This window comes from Tachypleus tridentatus, chromosome 6 (assembly GCF_004210375.1).
Source record: "Tachypleus tridentatus isolate NWPU-2018 chromosome 6, ASM421037v1, whole genome shotgun sequence".
In the NCBI taxonomy this organism is placed as follows: domain Eukaryota; kingdom Metazoa; phylum Arthropoda; class Merostomata; order Xiphosura; family Limulidae; genus Tachypleus; species Tachypleus tridentatus.
Genome location: NC_134830.1, coordinates 65,072,578 through 65,095,075, shown reverse-complemented (window position 1 = coordinate 65,095,075; position 22,498 = coordinate 65,072,578). Strand labels below are relative to the sequence as shown.

Below are 22,498 nucleotides of genomic sequence, written 5' to 3'. Positions count from 1 at the left end.
TGTGATATACAAACAAAACCCTTAGTAATTACACTTTAAATCAAGAACGAGGAACCGAGCGTTAAACTGATGCGACAAAATACGGTTCCAGTACTCACGTAAATGATCATTAATGAAATCTTACCTTAAAAATCTAAAATTTCAGCAGTAAATAACAACAACGAACATTCTTACTTAAGAATCACGGATAGGTATAGTTTTAAGAAATTAATATGCTTTGAAAATGTGGACATACGTTTTTGTGATTTCATTTCGAAATGTAACAAACTAGCATCATTTTCGTACCAAAAGATTTTAAAAAATTGTTGATATTGTAATCTCAGGATTTGGGACATATATATTTACCCGGTGGTCATAGCGTTGAACAAGTGAATTCATTCAAAAGTAATGCAATCGAGAAATGTGTATTAACAATACTTTAATATTTTAAACTATGTAGCTCCTCAGTATTATGCCGCAATTTCCAATCATCTTCAAAAATACACTGTGTCCGGCATAGCCAGGTGGGTTAAGGCGTTCGACTCGTAATCCAGGGGTCGCTGGTTCAAATCCCTATGGCATAAAACATGCTCGCTCTTTCAGCCGTGTTGGGCATTATAATGCAGCGATCATTCCCACTATTCCTTGGTAAAAGATTAGCCCAAGAGTTGGGTCTGGATGGTAATGACTAGCTGCCTTCCCTCTAGTCTTACACTGCTTAATTAAGGACGGTTAGGACAGATAGCCCTTGAGTAGCTTTGTGCGAAATTAAAACAAAACAAACAAATATCAAAAATACACCCTTTTATTACACTTTTGAGTTTTGCAATGACACACGAATACAAATACGTATACTTAATAATAAGGTGTACACCTAATTTTACATTATAAATTAGATTAACTAGATGCTTATACCATCATAAATATAATTTAATACTTCATTTAGTTTTTACGAAATTTTAAACCATTTTCTAAATCACAAGTAATTAAACAATACATAACTGTTTACTCTACGAACTTAATAATAGATTGCTTAAATATTCATAAGAAATATTAACTTGCAAGACGTATTAAAAGATGGGTACACTGGTTAAACTAATAAAGAGTTTAATAATAAAAGACATCACATTTTAAAAATTGGCCTTCAGTATAAATTATTATAGTTTAAATACCGTGTCCGTTAAAATAAAATATTATCGTTTTAAATTAAGTTGTTTCTCAGTTAAATAGATTATGATTTTAGATTGAAGATTTCAAATAAGAAAGAACTGTTGATATTGAACATGGAATTTCTCAGCAGTAAAAATTTTTAGATTAAAGCATGGAATTTGTCAACACAATTCTTCATAGGTAAGATATTTAACCAAACCCAACCTCCACCCTCAAAATTGCTTATAGTTACTAAAATAGAATAATATAAATAAAAACACCCTAAAATTCTACAATAGATTACTCCCAATGTTCAACTTTTTTCGGTGCATCACCCAACCAATTTTAGGTTACGACTGTAAAATGTCAGTACAATTCTAAAATAGAATTAATTTTAAAGCTTAATTTATATTAAATTCGTTACTAGTTCCTAGTGCTCATTTTAATCGCCTATTTGCAACTAAGTTAATTAATATAATAATAGCCTTGAAGCTATTTTCTGTATTATATGTATCTAGGTACGCAATAGTCATATAACTCAGCTAAAATAAAAAAGCATCGAACATAATGAAGACAAATTAAAATCGGACTCCAGCTATACTGAGGAAAATGTAAAACTAGTCTCAGTACGTTCCCCGTTGGAATAGCATTAAGTGTATGTATTTATAACGCTAAAATTAGGGGTTCGATTTTCTTCGGTGTGCACAGTAGATAGTCTATTGTAGCTTTGCTATAAGAAAAACTCACATATACGCCTTAGTGGGAGAAGTCTGGGGAATTGAATCCACATAGTAGTTGAAGTACGCCGTTTATCAGAAACTTTTAATATAAGATTTTATAAAGCGAATAAAGGTAGAACGAATAACGAGATACGTGGAAAGTTAAGAACAAATACGGGTTTTTGAGGCCCGTGCCTTTCCACATCCAAAACTACTATTCACCATCTATAGTCAGTTGACAGAAAACAATTACTCCTAATGAAACATATAGAAGGAGAAAAACAAGCTACTACAATTGGATTAATATGTAAAACGTATCTCCTGAAATGGATATTTTAGTCTCATGATTGTTGCGCACTTGTCTGAAAACTACACACCAAAAACTAAAGATCCGTGAGTAAATATTACTATAAGCAAAGTGAGGCGAGGTATTGCTTTCCAAATTCCAAAAAGGCAATAATGCCATAAATTCTATAAGACCCTTGTTTTATTTGATATGCAAAAATACGGTTTTGGTTCAGAAGTCTGAAAGGCTTTTGTGGTTTAAATATTACTTAAGAATAGGAGTTCCTTATATATATTCAACTTAGACCTACTTATATCCAAAATTTAGAGGTAGATAAATAGAAATAAGAATTGACAGCTATTTATAACAGTTATATATGTGAATGGACTGTGTGTTTGAAAGCATAATAAATGAGATGAATGGAAAACAATGTTTCATTAAGTGCAGGTTCTATTTCGGAATCTTAAGAACGACATCACTTCAACGAAATCAGGTTCTCCTTTATTGCGATTATAAAGTTATCTTGACGAATGTTTTGGTCTCTTTCAAGGTATATAAAATAGAGCAGCACAAACATAGGTTGAAACATTTTGAATTAAGAAAATTTATATTGTTTTACCCACTGGGTTAACTTAAACAATATTTGAAACAATAATATATGACTTTGATGAACATCAAATAGAAAGTAATTCTATCTATGCTAGCCCTACCTAATTTACCAGTGTAAGACAAGAGGGAAGATAGCTAGTATCACCACTCACCGCCAACTCTTGAGCTACTCTTTTACCAACGAATAGTGAGGTTGACTGTAACATTATAACGCCCTCACATATGAAAGGGTGAGAATGTTTGGTGGGACGAGGGGGTGGAAGGATAGGAGGAACTTTTAGAGGAAATATTTCTGGGGAGTGTTTTTCGACTTTTAATATTAGAATAACTTTAACTCTAACTGCCTTCCCAAAACTGGCTGCCGAGAGATTAAGAAAGGAGGAGTTCAGATGTTGTGGGTATAACTATAAACATTCAATTCCGCACCATTATTTGATTTTCCACAACTGATAACTAGTTTTTCATCTACATTCGAATTTTGTTTAATCAATTTCCATTATGACTTTAAACTTACGACTGAAAAGAAAACTGGCAATGAGAGTTTAAAATAAAATCATGTTGGTGCTTAATATCTATTTTATAAATTTAAATAATACCTAGTATAACATAAGGCATTTTCAACAGTTCTACATTTCCCTTAAATCATTCATAAAAAAGTACCTCTTCAGGAAAGAAGGGCGCAAGAAGAGCATAGCAGCTAGCTTGACAAAAGAAAGCAAAATTGATTAAGGATAAAACTAAGATCTGACGTTTCGTAATCCAAGGGCATTTGTTGTTGTTTCCAAAATCCGATAGCTTAAATGAATCTTCTGAATGTTTATGAGAATGATATTTTGAATAGTCAGTTTTTAGAAAATTTGTTTCTAAAAGATAAACTTCTGATTGGTTGAGTTGGTCCTTAAGTGTTGGTGTAGAAGACGAATGATTTTTGATGTAGTTTGAGACAATTTTAGGTGTTGTTGACATGGGAAGTGACGTCATCGTTCCACAATGATCCAGAACAGAAGTCTGATAGAAAAACACACAATCAACAGTAACTGTTGGTGACAGATTTACCACATTATTCAAATAGTTGTTATTTGATACATTAGTTGTTACACAATATTATAATGTTAGTTTTAAGTAAATTTTACAATATTAATATTTTGGGATACAGTTCATTAGTGGTTATGTTGTACAACTCCCATCATTAAATACACGATCATAGATCAAGCTCAATATATAAATATATTTTCATATGCCTTATGATGTATCAATAAAACAATGTATATAAAAAATGTAAATTTAGTATTCATGTAGCTTTATTCTAGAATATGGGTGCTTCGCTGGTAATCGATAAATATACCGATTAACAACGCATAAATCAGGCCTTCGATTTCCCTCGGTGGACTCAGCAGATATCTTGATGTGGTTTTGCTGTAAGAAAACACAAACAAACACACGAACAATCTAGGTTATAGTGGATTAAGCCTTTCTTTTTTTACGTATACATTTATTGTCTAATAATCCTTCAAAATACATTTGAGATACAGACTAATATTTTAAAAGATATATGGGAATGGATGGGTAGAAGTAAAATCTTTAGATTTTCAAACTTGAATGAAGTTATCCCTAGATTGGAACTACTGAGTAAAAGGAATGTAGCGAGTCAACACCAGACGCTTTGCAATTTCACTTCATATATTTCTGCGCTAACATCTCAAAACGTCATTACATAACTTTCATTACAGATTCAGCCTACTAAAAGCTCCGTTGAATAAACCACTTATATTGCTATAAAAGGTAAAATAGTTTTTCGCAGACAAGTTGTAAGTCTGTAGATATACTGGTATGCCACATGGAGTGATGAGCAATGAAAATATAACGTATAAATACAATTACTTATAAAATATTTATGATAAAAATTTAACAAAATTAAAATAATAAGCAGCAGGGTAAGATGTTAAGCATTAGAACTGGTTGTGCACTTCAGTACGGGTACTAAAACCTGGAAATAAGATCTTGGGCTACTCTTTTATCAATAAATAGTGGGATTGACCGTCACATTATAACGCCACCACGGCTGGGAGGGTGAGAAGTTTGGCGCGACGGGGATGCGATCCCAAGACCCTCAGGTTACGAGTCGCACGCCTTAACACGTTTGGCCATGCCAGGACCAAGGAAATTGTGTCTAAAGCGTTAACAAAAAACAAAAAGTGGATAATCATAAACTCCTGAGGATGTAAAATTTTTAAATTTTTGAAAATTAAGATTGTGCGAAAATGAACATTTTTCGAAAGTAAACCAGTTCAATTCATGAAGAAAAAGGCGAGAACTATGAAAAGAAACCATATATTTTGACCTCTGCGATTGTGTTATATGTCAGTTTTTTTCCAATAAGTTATGTCATTAGGATTAAGCCTATTATAAGTTTTAATTAGGTCTAACAACATACTACATTGTATTTCTAATGACATTATTCTGTAATACTGGTGCCCACTAGTCTGGGGACTTATAGCAAAGGACAACTGTAATCTTCATAGGCTTGTGAATAGGGTGCTCGACCGACAATCTACGGGGCGCGAATACGAATTGAATTACCAAACATACTCGCCCTTTCATCCTTCGGATCGTTGTTAGGTAATGGTCTATCACACTTTTAGTTGATAAAAATCAGCGCAAGAGTTTGCGGTGAATAATGTTTGTTAGTTGCCTTCCCTATAGTATTACACTGCTAAATTAGGAACGGCTAGTGCAGATACTCCTGAATAGCTGTGTGTAATATTCAAAACACAAACCAGCTGTAGTTTTAAAAAATATGGAATTTCTTAACTGTAAAGTAGGGGCCAAAAATGTGACTCAATTACCAGTACTCTGAAAACTAACACGTGATAAAAAGAATTATAATGAAGTGTATACGTTTTTGTTGACTTCTCTTAGGCCTACTTAATAGAATGTTATTTCTTTGTTTCGTCTTTAGAATTAATAATAGGGATAGAATTTCGCAACGTAAAATTGCAAAATTTTTGTGCTGAATCTTTTGAAAAAATTAAGTATGGATACCATAAAAATTGATAAGCTTCTATCAACCAGCTTGATCTACAGTAGATTTCACTTGCTAAGTGCAAGATAAATTTACTTAACAATTGTCAATATGGAAAGAATTAAGGGATTTTTACAGCTTTAGTCTAAGGTGATTATGGAAACAGTTGAATTAAAAAAGGTTGCTTGGATGGCAAAACATTCTTCTCCTCGCATTATAGTATTTCTAGTGCTAAAATACGAAAACAGTTCAGTGCTTGTCTGCAACGGTACATAAAAGTTATACGCAATTCAAACTGTTTCCAGTTTAAGAATGACGTCACACATGATGACAAAGTTCAAATACAAATTAATTTAAGTGTATGTACACTTACTTTCCATTAATTTATCAAGGCCCTTGCATGGCCGGGTGGATAAAGCACTAAACTCGTAATCTGAGGGTCGCGGGTTCGAATTCCCGTCGCACAAAACATGCTCTTTCAACCAAGGGAACGTTACAATTTAAAGATTAATCTCATTATTTATAGGTAAAGAAGTAGCTCAAGACCTGGCGGTGGGAGATGATGACTAGCTGTCTTCTCTCTAGTCTTACGCTGCAAAGCTAGATACAGTTAGCGCAGAAAGCTCTCTTATAACTTTGCGAGAAATTCAAAAACAAACAAACAAGCAATTTCTCATAAATATTACAAGAGATATTATGGAAACTATTTGTTCTGATAAATATGAATTAGTACATTGAATTTTTTTAATCGTAAACCTATAACTTGTCTGACTTACCCATATAAATATTAAATAAAATTTAAAAATCAGAATGCAGCTGTTAATAGGTTTCTTTCTTTGTGTTTAAACATAAATCTACACTTTGAGTTACCGCGAATATTTAACCCGATTTAAAGGGTTACTAGACCAATATTTGGTCCTGAGCCCCTGGGAAGCTTCTTATTTGTTACTTTTTTATTTATATTTTATCTTAAAAGTTTATCTTAACTCAGTATATTACGATATCATATTGCCGGAAATTTAAATATTAATTAAATTTTGGTATGTATTGAATTTATAATATTTGCCAACAAGATCGATACACACAATTTTCTTTCTTAACACAAATATATATTTAATATGCAAGAAAAAAATACAATTTTGCTAACGGTTATTACAAATGATTATTCATACACAACAATTATAACGCATCCTCGGCTGAAAGGGCGGGCATGTTATTTTTTTAAAATTTCAAATAAAACGTTCTTAACATATATAAAAAGGCTGATGACAAGTTATTCTTGCGACATCTTGAAACAGCAAAGAATAAGAATGGCAAGAAATTTAAAAATCATCCATGTAATATTGAGACTACTATTTCATTTTATTTTGTGTTTTTTTTAGATCTTCACGAAAAGACTATAAGACTTGAAAAACAGCTAAATTAGAAACAGTTGCGTTGTACGTTTAATTTCTTACAATATTTGTCCAGCATGGCCAAAAGTTTAAGGCACACGACTCGTAATCCGAGGGTTGAGGACTCGAATCCACTTCAGTAAACAAGGCAGTCTGTAGCTGCCGCTAAAAATACCTCATGTTCGACGACTGACACGAGATGTGAAAGTTGTCGACATTGAACCCGCTTGCAACAATAAGAGGGAGTTGTTCAGTGATGGCATTAATCTTTATACTGAAAAGTGTGACACTCAAGACACAGCCTTGAGGGACTCCAAATTCCTGTAAAAAAAACGGGAAAGTGTCGAACCCACACCACTTGGAATCACCTGTCCATTAAAATGTTTTTAGTAAAAATGGGCATACTTCCATGTTGTATCATAAGCCTTCTCAATCAGAGAAAGCTCTCAAAGATGAAATATTAAAACTAATCTGAGGTCTAAGGAACGCCATACACTGTTGGCTACGTTTTCTACACCAAGAAAGGCTGCAAGATAGTTAAGTTTACGTAATTCTCTCAAATAAAATATAACAAAAACAATATTCAAAATTAAATATCACACTTTGCCTTTTGTAGAAAATACGTGTATATTTAGAGACTTATTATATATCTAAGTAGACAAAACAAATTATTTTACTTTAGCATCATATTTACATGTAGAGAGGATTACAATTAACTACCTTAAACAAGGCCCAGAATTTTGTTGAGATGTCCTTTGTAACCACATTTACTTGTATCATTAAATGATTGAGTTAAAACTATTAATGAATCTTTATTTATAGTTAAAAACAACGTGTTAACGAAACGTCTGTCAACTTCAATAACATAAAATTTAAATCACACTTTTAAATTGTAGAACACATGCAAATAATTATTGCCTTATTCTACAAAACTAAATTCGCACAGCTAAAAGGAGTGCCCATACAGATTATTATTGCCCTACTGTATAAGATTTATCTCACTCTGCTAAAGTGGAATGTTCTGATAGAATTACTACAGCGTTGAACTATAAAATTTAACATCAATGTTGAGTTTAAGTGTTCTTACTCTTTTGTCATTGTAACTGTTTTCTACTGTAGATGTTGAAATTGAACTCATATACTATAAGCGTTTACGTGACTTCATTGATTTACGCTGAGAACAACAAAACGTCTAACAGTCAAGCCAAGAAAGACCCTTAGCTATTTCAAGAAAAACCAAGAGAAGGGATAAACTATACAGTATTTATTCAGACACAGTTTTAGATACACGAAAATGGTTTAGTTATATATGTATGACAAAACTAAATCTTAAAGATTGGCATTAAACTGCAATAAGAGATAAACCTTAGCTAGATTCATCGTCATCATGAAAGATTTTTCTTTGCTTTGTATATTGCTTCGTAACAAATAAAATCGGATCTTACCTCAAGCTAGAACAAGAAGAGTGTTACACACTCCCTACAGCTGGTCCTACAGTAATAGTACCAGTTCTGTGTTACAGTCTGACAGAAGGAATACTAATGATCTCCTGTTATCTTGAATTGAGGAGGTGTGAAAATGTTTTACACTCCCTCTAGTGGATTTGCTGCCAACTGCATAAAACATGTACGGATGAAAGAAAGAATCGTAATTATGTCGTTGGTTCTTTTTATTTTATTCTATTATACGTTTTGATGACTTATGTAAATATAAACCCTCTTACTCTCAATTATCTTGGAATAGAGATCAAACACAATACATTTAGCTCTGAGTGATGCACGACTCTTTAACTCCAACTTGAACATCATCTGAAAGCTTTAAGGTTGAGTAATAAATCTTTGAAACAATAACAATGAACTGTACGAATTATAAGAATGAAAAAAGAATCAATGGCAAAGGCCTCGTATTTTGAGGTATTCTCAGCATCAGATCCTTATTTCTACAAATCAGCTCAAAAACCACGAAAACGTGAAATGTGGTGGCAAACTAGGTATATTTATTTTAAATAGTTTACCGAAACGGTATTAACTTATTGGGTAACGTTTCTATTTAATATCGTAAATCCCTATGTAAAGGGTACATCGGTAAGTCTACGGATTTACAACGCTAAAATCAGGGGTTTGACTCCTCTCGGTGGTCTCAGCAGATAGCTCGATGTGACTTTGATATAAAAACACACACGCACACACGACACGTTTACTGATATACAACACTCTAATCTGGGAATGTATTGCCTGTAGCGGGCACAGCAGAAAGTCCACCGTGGCTGTCCTCTAATAAAAGAACTCACTAGAAACCTCTATGTAAATATGTTTGTTTGTTTTGGAATTTTGCACAAAGCTACTCGAGGGCTATCTGTGCTAGATGTCCCTAATTTAGCAGTGTAAGACTAGTGGGAAGGCCGCTAGTCATCACCACCCACCGCCACCTCTTGGTCTACTCTTTTACCAACGAATAGTGGGATTGACCGTTACATTATACACCCCCACGTATGTAAATGTGTTCTCATGGTAAAATATAAAGACAATATTTGTTATAAAAGTGATTTAGTGTTGAAGGCTTGCACGTTTCTAGATATGGTGGTCAGAACATTCAACAATTTTTCTTGACAAAGATCCTAACTTGTTAGCGGACTTCAAATTTTAGAAAGACATATTACACAAAGACGGTGCTTCATTATATACTGTTATCATCACATGAGATTATGACACAATTAGACAGCAAAAAATAAAATAAGACACTTGTATTGGTAAAAAGTGTGTAAGAGTTCTGAGATTTACAATTAACTGTAAATATTTTTCCTCTCTGGAGAAATTAAAAATAATACCAATAAATTTAAAATATTAAATTTTAACATTACAAACACAGTGTTTTTATGTAAATAAGGATTTTAGATTTACCTTGAAGATAAGATTTTAATTTATATTTACATGGACAAAATATCATTGTATGTCTTCAGCTGAAAGCGAAAAACAGAAACAAAGTGATTTGGCTAAGTATCACATGACTAAAGTCTGATGAGTTTGTACAGCGCCATCTTATGACTAGATAAATCAACTATGACATTCGGTATGATTTAACCAATTATTCTGGAAAGAAATTCCAGCTTAACGATTATTTCTATATATTTATTTTTAATTGTTGTACTCATCTTCAAGTTCATCTGCAAACACCACACTAACATATACTAGGCACTATTTTATAATTCGGTCTAAAGGACCTTATAACGTTAAATTACATTTACTTGGCATTCAAAGTTCGGTACTAGTTGGATTTTTTATGTGCATAAAATACGAGTACTGACAGTTACTCCATGGAAGAACTGAAAAGGAAGGGAGGACTAACGGAATTTGATTTACTCACCTTATATGGATTGGTCGTCTTTAAGTACATGGGATATCTGTGTTCTGATCTGTCTGCTACGGGCTTCGACAATTGAATTTTAACGCTGTGAGTCTGCACACTTAACACTGATCGGTCGGAGGACTTGTTTAATAGAAGGATTAGGACGGATATCTCTGATGTCTGACATAAACGAGGACTGAACGACCCTCTCTCCGAGGTCTGAGTGCTAGATCTCTACTTATATTCCTACTCACTACAAACCCAGATCTGTAGATAGGGTTCGGAAGTTACTTGAAATGTTAAGGTGAACGATCAGTCACTATCACAGGCATTGCTACTCGTAACGAAACCTCGTCAAAGGTTTTTTATTTTTATTTTTATTTAAACTGTGTTGATACTGTTCTCAACGTAAAGTTATACAATGACCTATCTGGTATCTGTCCACTACAGGATATCGAACCTCGGATTTTAGTGTTGTTAGTGCGTAAACTAATCCCTGATCCATTGAAAGGGGCACTAGTGGGATATTTATTTCATTTGGTTTCTTTATTCAAGACGCTTTCAAAAGACATATTTTTGCATGCGAAACGACACTTGTGAGTCAACAACAAGACAAAATATAACGTTTTATAGGCAACAGTTTACCAAAAGTATAAAATTAAAAGAATATATTTTGTTTTGGAGATGCTTACATGTTTAATCATCTGAAAGAAATTTTATGCACACAATAAGCTAAACAGCAAATCCGAAGACCTCTATGGCTCACGCGTACTTGTCTCTAATTTTGAACTGTAGATGGAAAGACAACCAGTTGCCAGGCTAAAGCTGCTAATTGTAACACCAATACTGGAATGCCGCAACATACTCTTTAACAATAGATATCCTGTTTTTTTAATTAACATATCAGTACACTTGTATATTATTATTCTGAAGAAAAACTGTCAACTATTCGAAAGCGCAAAACCATTAAGTCTTTTTTTTTTTAATTCAATACATATTGTGTAATTTTTAATGATTAGACTCTAATGCTGTCTGATGGTAAGAAACTGAACTATTGCAGCAATTTCTCCTTTTTGATTTTTCACAAACCCCAAAAGGTATCAAGGTGTGTATGTTTGTAAACATAGCACGTCTTTATTAACAGAACAAAGATATTTTTTTCAGATTATGCTCTCATTTCTTTATTTTATTATTTTTACTTTTAGGGTTAATTTTTTTCCATTATTAAGTCTTTCAAGATTTTCGTATGTTTCTTTGCACTACCTCATGGCAGAAGTCAATTATTCGTAAACAGCTTTATTAATTTTTTGATATTTCATTGATGTGAGTCTTCTACTTAGAATAATGAATCCTACTTAATTACCTTTAATAGGAAAATTTCTTATCTTCCTGAGGAAAATTTCAGAACTAAATTTTAGTGTATATATATTTACCGGATCTTTTGAAGCGATAATTTATTGAGCATACTCCATTTAAAATATTTAAACAAGAAACATTTCCAGGCTAAGCTAAGAAAAATTGATATGATTAAACATAAACATTTTGAACATATTTTTTCGTTCTCCGCTAGGACAGCGGTAAGTCTACAGATTTACAACACTAAAATAAACTGTTTGATTCCCCTTGGTGTACATATCAAATACCTCAATGTGGATTTGCTATAAGTAAACACACATACACTTTACTAATTTCTTTATCGGCCGTTTGAGTTGATTTCTTATGAAATGGTTTTTGGGTATTTAAAAAACAACAACAAAAACATAAACGGAGATACAAAAAAAAACAGCGGCAGATTAAAGTTAGAAACTAACTGAACAAACAGATTTTAAAACAAACATGAATTATAAAAAACCGATTAACTATGGACGGTAATAAATACTTTTTTTGCCTTTATAGGTACAGCAGGGCCAAGTGGCTAAAGTGTTTGACTCGCAGACAAACAATAAGGCTCTATACACCACAAACAAAGAAATATTAGTTCTGATTTAAGCAGTTTGCTCTTGTTAAAATGTTATATTTTATAACTTTAAACAAGAAAAACTGATGTTAATCAATCATTTTCTATGGATTATATTATTCCTAAGTATCAGAATTAAGCGTACTATTTTCTGTTTGCTGCTAAGCGCAAAACTACACAGTGAGTGGTTTATACACCAGATAATGGATGCATATCTTATAAACTTGCAATTTCCCAGAGTTACTGCCGAGCCACCGAGGGTCTGAGCCTTGCTTGTTTCAGTTGTTTCATTTAATAGCAATGACGTAGAGCCAAGATCTAACACGTGGCTTTCTAACTAGATGTGATTAAGTGTATGAATCTTTTAATCTGTTAAGGTACTCAAGATATAATGAAATATATGTGAACTCTAACCATTAGTATCTTTTTGATTTTGAATAAGTTCATTATCCTAGTGCTTAACTACATTTAAATTGCTAAAAATTTGTTGTTTCACTAAGTTTCGAAATCCAGCCAGCTTCGTCACCAATTATCCTACTTCCAAGACCTTCTCCTGTTACCCAAGAACATATAAAAACAGAAAATTTTAGTCGTAAGAGGTTTTGACATTTTTCCTTCCACTAATGCACTTTGATTAGTGTTGAAAAGCCACTGTCGATGTTTATATTTAAAGAATATTTGTGTATGAAGTAAACGCAGTCTTTCTCGTTCGGTCGGGTGCACTTGACCTGTTCTTCCATCAAGTTAACTGTTTACTAACTAAGGTTTAGTTCAAGTTATTAGACGCTGAAACCACACCTCCCATCCATACTGTATATAAAACGCAAAAAAGACGCAAACTAACGTAGCAGGGGTTTAGTTTAGAGAGAGAGAAATCAGAAGAGTTCTCTCTCCAACTGGGGTGTTCAGGAACGTTGTGGTTCCTCTTCGTCCCCTTTCGTGAATTGTTATTAGGAATAAGTTTTTTGTTTTTTTTAAATAATAATAATTATTATTTTTAACTCTTTGAGTGGAGGATGTCTTTCTAAATGTTGTCTTGGGTGGAAGCAAAGGCAGCACCGGAAAGAAAGGCCGAGACCTGTCCCGAAAGGAAGAAGTCAAGCAAATGTCAACATGAGTAGAATTCAAATCAAATTAAACGGCGCGATTCAGGGTCTGGCAATAAAGTTGCCTGGGATCTATACATCCAATGCCTAAGTTTTTTGCTGTGGGGGGAAACGGGAGTGCCCCGAGAAAACCCACTTTCACAGGACAGGCGCCGAAAGTTTTGCCTGTTGTGTGCCCGGTATCTGAAAAAAAAAAAGAAAAGGGAATACATGTTAATGGCATGGGTTTATTTATTTACATTCTTTGTTGAGTAATTTGTAATTCTTGAAATATGTTGTAAGGTGAAATGTATTTTGTTGGTGCACTGGATAATTTGTGTAGTGATGCCGTTAGTTTGTTTCTATTTTCTGCTTTTAGATAATATTTAAGTGATATTTCCGTTATTCTATCTCTTATTGTTGGTAGATTGCTAATTTGATGTATATAATTTGTTGGCGTGAATGATGGTAGGCTGAATGCAGATTATAATATTCTGTTCTGTTGAACTTGGATTTTTTGGAGTGTGTTGTTTGACATATTGTATGTTACTTGACATCCGTACTCTATCAGTGGACGGATGTAAGCCTTGTATATTTGTATAACGGTGTTTGGTGAGCATTTCGATTGTTTACCGGTTATAGTCATTAGATGTGAAATCCTTTTTCTGATTGATGAGTGTATATTGTTTATATGTTTTTTCCATGTTAGTTTTGTGTCGAAAGTGATGCCAAGGAATGTGATGTTTTTGCTCATGTTAATGGTTGTGTTTCCAAGTGATAGTTTTATTTTTTCTAGATTGTTTTCTTTGCTTCTTTAATTTCCTATAGAAGGTGATTGCTTGTGTTTTCGTTGGATTTAACACGACTCTCCACTTGTTGCTCCATGTTGAGACATTATTTAGTGATTCTTGTACGCGAGACATGGCCATCACTGGGTTTCTGGAGGTGCTCCAGATATCGATGTCGTCTGCGTATTGTGAATTGTGTGTGTATGTTAGATTTGGAAAAGGTATGTCACTGACGAAAATTATGTATAGAAGTGGAGAGAGGACTGATCCTTGGGGCACTCCTGCAGTTATATTAAATGATTTGGATATAGTTTTATTGACTTTTACTTGTGCTGTTCTATTGGTTAAGAAATTTGAAATCCATTTAACTATCATTGGATTTATTTGCAGGTGATTTAGTTTGTATTTGATGGCATTGTGCCATACGCTGTCGAATGCTTTTTTGACATCTAGGAATATCCCGATGGTTATTTGATTGTTGTTGAAAGCTTTGTAGATTGATTCGGTGAGTCGTGTGAGGTGATTTGTTGTTTGCCTATTTTTTCTGGAGGCATTTTGAGATTCTGGAAGGATGTTATTCGATTCGCAAAAATGGAGGAGACGGTTAGAGATAATTCTCTCCATCAGTTTGCCAAGGCAGCTTAACAGACTGATGGGGCGGAAATTATCTGGATTTGTTCTATTAGTTTGTTTCTTAGGGATCGTTGTTATGATGGCTTTTTTCCACTTGGCAGGGTAGTATCCGGTCGCTAGTGAAATGTTCATGATGTTTGTGAGGTGTTGTAGTAGGAGAGTGGAGCTTTTTTTCAGAATAATATTTGGTATTTGGTCATGTCCGGGGGAAGTATTCTTCAAGTTGTTGATATTAATTTTTAGTTCGGTTATGGTTATTTTTCTATTGATTGAACTTGAGTATGCTTTTAGTGTCTCGCCAGGGAATCGTGGTGAGAATGAGGCTTGGTTTGTATTTATGAAATTGTTGACATGGTGTTGGTGTTGTGTGTCAAAATCTACTGAGTTTAGGTCGCTAAATAAGGATTTGTAGTAGTCAGCTAATAAGTCAGCTTTCTCTACGTCCGTTCTTGCGATTTTATTGTTGTGTGTGATATGTTGTAGCATGTGATTTGTGTTTTTGTCTGAAGCAATACTCTTGAATTTTTTCCAGAATTCTTTTGGATTGTTCTTGGTTTTCTCTAAGTTTTTACAGAAGTTTTGCCAATTGTTTTCTCTTGCTTTTTTTAATTTCTTGTTTAATTTTTGTATTTGTTCTATTGATTTCTGTTTTAATGTGTGGATCGCGTGTAACGTAGTGCGTTCCTCTTAATTGTCTGCGTTTGATTATTAGTGCGTGAATTTCTGGTGTTAGAGTCCATTGAATAAGTGATTGCTTTTTGTTTGTTTTAGGAATTGTGTTTTTTATGGCTTTCTTTATGGCTTCTGTAATTTGATCAATATAATTGTCTAGTTTTGTTTTGTTGTTAGCATGTTCAATTGGATGGGGTAGGTATGAGTCCAGAGAGGCATTAAAAGTGAGCCAGTCTGTTTTAGTGTAGGTTTATGCGGAGGGAGTCACGTACGCCACGGCAGGGTGGCGCGGGTGAATCATACATGACATGGGGAAGTGGTCACTGGTGATTTCATCATGTACTTTAAAGTTAGATATTCTGTTTACCATGTCCTTGGGTGCGATGATGAAATCGAGTACATCGTATGAGCCGTTGGCGGCTGAGAAGTGTGTAGGTGTATGGTCATTAATTAGGTGCATTTTATTACTAGAGATAAAATTTTTTATGCACGATCCTCTGCGTGTGTCTCTGTTACCCCTTAATTCTGTATGCGGTGAATTAAAATCCCCAATAATAATTGGTTTGATACAGTATATTTAGATACGTTGACCTTATATATATTACGGTGTATGAAACAACTGAATACTACTTTAACTCAACTAATGAACAACAACAAGTAAACATTTGGAGCATTTACAAGCGCTTATTTTATTAACACATTAACAACTAAACTTGTGGCTAATAGTTCTGTTTTCTATGTTCAAGAACTTGAACTCTGGGTAGAGAAAGGATCTCTTTTTATGCAGGTTTTTTGGTTGATAAATATGGTTAACGATGTCAAAAAACAACAACAGTTTAAAACAATTGGCAAACCAATGTCGTTAGTACACCAATAAGCGTACGTGATTGACGTGTAAAGCTTTATTCTAATCTTTCTTATTAAGTTTATTACGAATGAAATTTTCATTTGAAATTAGCACTAATCGACGATTTGTGGACTTCAATTGTCCTTCACAACTAATATCTAAGTCTCAAGATGTGAGACTTCAAATTTAGTCAAGTATGTACACTACACTCACGCGATGGTGCGCAGCTACGGGAGAGAGGTGGGAGGAAGAGAAGTTCTCGGAATATTTAAAACATCTTCACATAAATGCAGATTTTAGTATTCATGCCATTTTTGTTTGGGACAAATAATACAACAACGGTGCCAGGTGAAAGATTTGTTATGATTTGTTTCTGTGGCAACGAACACTAACCACTACTATATTATCCCATTATCTTCTATTTTGCCTGCCCTCAAAATATTTTTCCTATCCTAGGATGTCATATCATTGTACTTAATGCAACCTATTGTCGGAATACCTTGCTACATGCCCAACCCAATCAGTACAACAGCTTGTTTCGTTTAGAAAGAACTAAAATCGAATATAACATAACTTCAAAATTAACTTGAAAAGATGATAAATTTGTTATCGTGTGTAGGAAATAATTACTTCGGTTTAAATGTACTCTTATAACATATTAAATTTTGTGTTACAATCAATCAGTGTTTGTAGTAAAATACTGTTATACTATGAATAACCACATCATTAATTTCATGAAACATATATGTAAGTTATATACATAGCTACATTAGATACCTAGAATTAATACAATAGCGAAAAAAGCACGATTTTTTCACTAGTTGTTGTAAAGAGTAAGAACTGGAAATTCAAAACACAATAACTAAAGATTTGTATCAATACATACTTGCAACATTAGCTTCCGAGCTCAGCAGTGGATGTGTAAGGAATAGGGATATATGTGAGTTATGTATCCCTTCTCACTCAATAGTTATTCTATTCTTAATATCACGTGGCATGAAAACTATGATAATCACGTACATGTAATGCATTAATATACAGTTACCATCGAATACAATAACAAAACTCATTTTTCAAGTGTATTTCAGGCTTACAGAAAGTACACTTTATTAGTATATTTTCTCAGGAGCTTCTACCTATATGGCTTTTAAATAATAACCTTAACATAACATAATAAAGGTATTCCATTTTTAATGTTGTTGCTCATTATATTGCACCTCCATCGACCCTTAGTTTAGAACAGTCCTTAGTCTTACTTTACTTTTAATTTCAAAATGTGAACGATCTCCTGATGTCACAATTTCGATTGAATAATATATATATATTTATTTTTACAAAGTTAAAATAGAATTATCATAGCTATAGATGTTCTATAAATGTGAAACCACTCTATGAAACGAAGCCAACGATTACATTCTTAAACATCAAAATAAAAACCTTAACACTCCTACGAAAAGTGGGGCCTAATAGGCCCCAGAGCAACTTGAAAGGTTATTAATATTAGGCTACTAATTTTGTATTTAAATGAAATTGCCATTTAAATCCATTAATGAATGGATTAACGAGATTCCCACTGTCCCTATCTACTATTTAGCGAAACCACAGCCAGGGGAACGGGCTTGGAGAAATCAGGACTAGAAACGTCCTTTCGTAGGAGTGTTAATAAATTTGATACAACATATCATCTGATATTACTATCTATGAGATTTCTTTATTCACCCATGTAAGAATAAATAGAAAGTTTTGTTTGGTTTTATAGGTTGGTAATATAAAACAAAGGTTTGTGAGTTTATGCAAAGTTTATTAATTTCGTACATCAGACAGGAAGGCTACATCCAGTTATTTTTTTTATTTCCTTTACTCGAGACAATAAATTCGAAATCTGGAACAGAAAAGCCTAATGTAGAAATCAGTTATGACTTACACTGCTATAAACTAGATTTTAAATCTTTTTCATAGCTATACCAAGTAAACGACTTATTCTATCTTGGTATTTACTAAATTAACAAGTGAAGTGTTAGCATTTTTTCACTATCGTTTTTCCTCCGTATACGGTGGCGATTCCAATCCCGTATTTCTTTGAGCCACTAAAATTACCACTGACTCACCCTGAACGTATTTTTACAAAAGATGAATAAATATAAATACAAAACTCATACTTCAAATTACTTCTGATATTTTATCCTGTAAAGCAAAAAAACTCTTCCAAAATCTACTCAAAATCATAACATATATTTTGAACCTTTTTCAAACATATTTAACAACATTTCAGTAATTTTTTTAACATGAACCACAACACTGTTTACTTGGTCTTTGTAGCCTTAACACAATTATTGATTCATAGAATACCAAAGATAGATATGTTATTATGGTTGTTTTGCACATAATGTTACATAATGGGCTATCTGAGCTCTTCCCACCACGTGTATCGAAATCCGGATTCTGGAGTTATAAGTCCGCAGACATTCCGTTGTGCCACCGGTACAATTTCGCTAACGTACTTGTCGAAATAAACTATTTATACTTATAATTTTAGAAACTGTTTGTGGCCATTTAAATTAATTCTTTTAAACTGAAGACGCCACACAGTCGCGGAAATAAGTCCCCACAGTCCTAGCATTTGCAAAAATGGGGGCACAAAAGAGCCCGAAAAGGCTTAATAGTCTTAACAATTGCCAAGAAGGGTATTAACATATTACTAAATTTCTTTTACCAAAAGGGTAGTTAGACTATTCTGTTACAGTAATAACATCAATCAGCCAAAATTATAACTACAATTGCAAGAAAATAAATGCAGAACACCAATTAATATTAATGCTAGGAGACATCTTTTGTAGCTAGGCTAGTGAATTACCATCAACGGTTAATCGTACTTTATTACATTAAACTTCCATGTTCTTCAAGGCACACAGATATTGTTTCCATTTCATCCTTCCTTTTCAGACAAAAAAACAACAACAACATATTGATAATACACTTTCACACCTTGCTCAGTTTTAAGAAAAAACGTTATTTTTCTAATATTTAATATTAGAAGTGACATACCGTTTAAAAATGCCTTCAGAAAATGAAACAATGGAATATAATTTTATAACTATGAGAAATAATAAATCTCACTGTTAAAAAAGGGAATTTCATTGAATTAAAAGAAAAACATACTTGTTTGTTTGTTTGGTGTATATTTTCCATAGCTGATTGAGAATATTTTGAGATAGCTGTCACAATTCTTAAAGTGATATACTACGGGGAGGCAGCTAGTTTTTATAATTTGTTTTCATAAGCCCTCTATTCGTATGCATGTAATACAAGTGCAACATCCTGAACAGATTGTGAAAACTTCTTTTCGTCATAGAATTTTCGTCAAATTATACGTTTACGTAACTGGTATAAATAAAACACGTGTTCAATAGTTCACAGAATAAAGTAGTTTGCGATAAACGGAATGTTATTATCTTCCCTCAATATGTAATAAACGGTCAAACCATTAATAACAATTCTAACTAGGAATGTGATTTTATGCTAGAAATTTTACAGCTATAAGTTATTAGAAAGTGTATTTCTGATTCTTTCTAAAAGTTAAAAGAAGAGTCTGATAGAGAACTGCCATTAAATAAACCAGGATAAAGTTTACATAACCTTAAAAATATTTTTGTACTGGTACGTGTTTTAAATTTTAGTACTGGGTACGTCTAGCTGTAAACAACTATGTCGTACATGAACATCATTAGAATAAGTGAAGGCTTGTCTAATCCAACAGGTTAGATACATCTACATAAGTTCTAGTACTCGTGACAAATGGAAATTCCCTTTATCACGTCAAATGACGTACTGAACATGAAAGCTCTACTTTCACTTCCTCTAATTAAAAGCTTCGTGACCAGGTGTCCCCCATGATATGAAGTTTTAACGGAATACAGGTGAGAGTAAATCCAGTTCTTTCTTAGAGCTGCTATTAAAATTTGGTGATTCTGTCGAGCACTGTTTCAAAACATATTTTTTGTCAATTCTCATTTCATATCATACATTTCGTCTCTTTCACTTTGAACAAGCTTAGCTTATTTCCATTCGGCATATGTCTTCTCAAAATTTCTCATAACTGTGATTCATATTGTACTTAACTAATTACATTTTGATAAATTAAACGTTATAACTAACAACGTTTATATATTTCATAAACCAAAGATATTTTGTTTATAATTAGCTGGAAAGTGACTAAGTTACTGACAGCTTACATACAAACAATTTTGTAGATGTATCATTGATAGTATAGTCTTACTCCGTATTCTCACTACACTCATTCAGAGACTTTCACCAACAGAGAATAAAAAATTCAGATTCCTGTCTAAAGTATGTTGCATAGAAAATAACATTGTTTAGAAGATAGCACATGTGGTTTTAATGGATTTTTCTTTTAAAAGTTGTTTGTGCTGTAGCGTTAATGTGTACTGGTAACATCTATACAACGGCTTGGCATGTCTAGGTGGATTAAGGCGTTCGACTCTTATTCCGAGGGTCGCGGGTTCGAATCTCGTCACACCAAACATGCTTGCTCTTTCAGCCATGAGGGCGTTATAATGTGACGGTCAATCCGTTGGTAAAAGAGTAACCCAAGAGTTGGCGGTAGGTGGTGATAATCATCTGCCCTCCCTTTAGTCTTACACTGCTAAATTAGCAACGGCTTTCGCAGATATTCCTCGTGTTGCTTTGTGCGAAATTCAAAAACAAACATGTATTCTCAAAGTTTTGTTACAGTTGTTTTATAAGTAATAGTACAGTAGAACCTTTAAATAATTCACATATTACTCCATTTGTACCGTACCTAGTACTTCCCTTGGAAAACTAACATTACAAATATAGTTACATATAAATACACTTATCAGGTTACTAATGTTCAAATTGTCAACTCTTAAACTATAAAAATAATAACATTATATTCTACAAAATTTGTTTGTTTGTAGCTGTATTAAGAGTCATTCTCAAACATTTAATATGGCTATACGTATGACACATCTAAGTAACTGTGTTTCCTTAAATATCTCAGATGCTCTGATTCCTCTTTCTCTTAATGCGCTTATTTACAATCTAATAGCATCTCACTATTTAATTAACAAATAAAATCATCATTTACACTTAACCAGAATGAATATTTGGCTTTTCTTTCTTTAATCAGGCCACTAACATAGAAGAATAACGTCATTTCCTATGTCAACAACATATGAAATTCTGTTGGAGTTTCCTGAAATTCATTCTTTTTCTCCGAGAGCAAAAACGGCAGAAATTCCATATTCAGGAATATGTGAAAACAAGATTGACCTATCAGAGTTCAATACTTCAGAAACAAATATTCTAGCAACTGTCTCGTCAGAACGTCACTCTTAATTCAAGCTTGATATTTCAGAAAGTGGATATGATCTAGATCAGGAATATTTACCTGACCAATCAGAATCTTCTTCTTTAATAATTAATAACCCTGAAAAAAAGCAGTGGGTTACGAAACGTCAGTTTGAAACTTTATCCCCAATCAGTTTTGCTTTCACCTATTGAGCCAGCTGTTATGCTATTCTTTTCCCGTTCTTCTCTGAACAGGTATTTGTGGTTTTTCATTTCTAATTCAATTAATGAAAGTAAAGTAAAAGTCTCAGACAACTAAGTTGAAAACAAAAATGTTGCACATTTCCCACCCAAAAAACAGCAAAGTACGATACAAAAATGTAGCAAAAAGTACGATAGAAAGAGAGAAATGTGCAGAAATAGAATCCACACAACCGTAGTAATACGATATTGCTCAGACCAGAGTCAATCTGCAAACCTCACATGGGCAACGCGGTAAGTCTAAATATGATAGATATAAAGCTAAATACTGGGTTTTGATATTCTTGATGGGCACAGCACAGATAGCCCATTGTATTGCTTTGTGGTTAATTTCTAACAAACAGGCGAAACATAAAATAAATACAAACTGGAATTTTACGTCATAAAGATCCTGAAACTCACAAAAGGTTACAAAATTTTT

The 22,498-nt window shown here is 33.2% G+C and overlaps 1 long non-coding RNA gene across 1 annotated transcript; it reads right to left on the bottom strand.

Annotated features, from left to right (window-relative positions):
• Nucleotides 1-3,407: 3,407 nt before the first annotated feature.
• On the bottom strand, nt 3,408-19,788 carry LOC143254565 (uncharacterized). Its single transcript, XR_013030256.1, has 3 exons — nt 19,645-19,788; nt 8,604-8,771; nt 3,408-3,750 (listed from the first exon to the last, which is right to left on the bottom strand). It is a non-coding gene; the product is annotated as an uncharacterized LOC143254565 (long non-coding RNA).
• Between the last annotated feature and the right edge of the window lie 2,710 nt (nt 19,789-22,498).